The sequence below is a fragment of the Meleagris gallopavo genome, chromosome 1, assembly GCF_000146605.3.
Source record: "Meleagris gallopavo isolate NT-WF06-2002-E0010 breed Aviagen turkey brand Nicholas breeding stock chromosome 1, Turkey_5.1, whole genome shotgun sequence".
Lineage (NCBI taxonomy): Eukaryota > Metazoa > Chordata > Aves > Galliformes > Phasianidae > Meleagris > Meleagris gallopavo.
In genome coordinates this window covers 86587211-86589138 of record NC_015011.2, presented here as the reverse complement: position 1 = coordinate 86589138, position 1928 = coordinate 86587211, and positions in this window count along the sequence as shown.

Genomic DNA, 1928 nt, shown 5'->3' with positions numbered 1-1928 from the left:
GTTACGCACCTCAGGAATCTCCAGGCCACAAGAGGTGACATTAGCTTCCACACAAAGTCTCCAGAAAATAATTTATGGTTATTCATGAGGGGAAACTTTGCAAAATCTTCCAAAAATGCAAGCATGCCAGCAGCTCCTGCTGGGATCAGGAGTATCACTTGCAGCACTGCGTTAACCACTGTTTCACCTCCACACTTGTCAATGCATAAATCTTTTATTATCGCTGGGAATAACTGAATGACACCTGGGAACAGTACTTGGGAAGGATGAAAAAACACTGAAGACTCCCACATATCCTTGAACCAGATGGATTTGAGAGAATATTTATCCAAAATATGGTGGTCAGACTCATTTTAAATATATTCACTTTATTTTCGGAGCATTCCCAAAACTGGATTTGAGATAAAGAAGGCCATGCCCTACAGTTAGTGAGCACAGTTGGTATCATAATTAATAGAACCCAACACACCATTAGGGGCAGGAAAAGCCCACTTACAGAGAAACCACTGCTCTCATATAAAAATATTTTAACTCTCTAAATAGAAAGAAATAAAACTCATTTGTTTTCAGAAACTAGTCTAAAGGTTCACAATGGTGATTTGCTAGGGGTAGCTGTAGCTGCTACAGATGGGCTTGTACTACTTGTAGATTTTACTGTATTAGTGTTTAGGATATTAAATAGAATTTAATAGAACAGTAATCTCACAGCATGGTTCAATCTCCTTTCCAATACATCATCCGATGCATGCTTTGTGGAAGAATATATCCTAACTATTGAGATTATCTTTGAAGTCTCATCTGAATACCATTCCCATACTCACAATCAACTCATCCTTTCCTCAGACACTCGTAATCATGTTGTTTATTTAAATTGTCATTGCCTGGCATGAATACATTAACAAAGTAATAATTCTTTTATCAGGTAACCATACAGCAAGAATCTAAGAGTATCAAAACATCAGCATCAGCTATCAAATTCTTGCAAAGTACAATCTGAAGTAAAAACATTTATGTATTTTATTTTCATCCTAATGTTTTTGGATTATTTCTAAGACACTCTGCAAAAAGTTAATTAAGAAATGCAACCTCACAGTCAATCTTAAATTGATTATACAGGTATCTGCTTTTCCAGTTTAGAACAAAAATCAGGATCTGAAAATTCAAATGTTGAAAATGACTAATCCACAGTGTTGCAGGATTTCTGTGTTATGTCAGACCAGTAAGAAAAAAAATTGGATGCAAGGTCCTCAGGGAAGCAACCCGTGTCTCTCTCTGTTCACAAGTTATCTAACTGTTAAAAGCACACTAACTGTCAAAACAAACATTAAGTTAACAAACTGATAAATGTCAGTGTCATTAATGGCAAAAATATGATCCTACCAGACAGAAATGCAATCTATGTTTCTCAAAGTAGATCAAAGATATGCGTATTTGCATTTAAATAATAATGTATGGTGACATTTCAAGTACATACTTACTTGTAAGCCACTCCATTAGACCTGTGACATGTAACAATGTTGACAGATACACACCAGGATAAATCTGTATGAGGTTTCTAATGAATGCTCTGTATGTGTGCACTGCTGGTCTTATTTTTCATTTTTATTGAGGTTCAACAAGTACCCTTCCTTATAACTGAAAACATGAGAGGGAAGCTGGGAAGGTCACCCTTTGCAGTACTGTCCACCCAACGCCCCCTGGGAAATGACACCAATCAATTCCCATACACCACACGTCCTGCCCAAATGACATTCTTGGCCTGCTGGGTCACATTTCTCTAGCTTGCAAAGCTGGCAGCTGAAGATAAACCTACTCCACCTGGACAAAATCAAATGCAATATTTACTAAGTATTACTTTGGGGTAAACTATGAGTAAGTATACTTACAGGGAAAAAATGAATCCATTCCTCTTTTTTTTTTTTATTTTT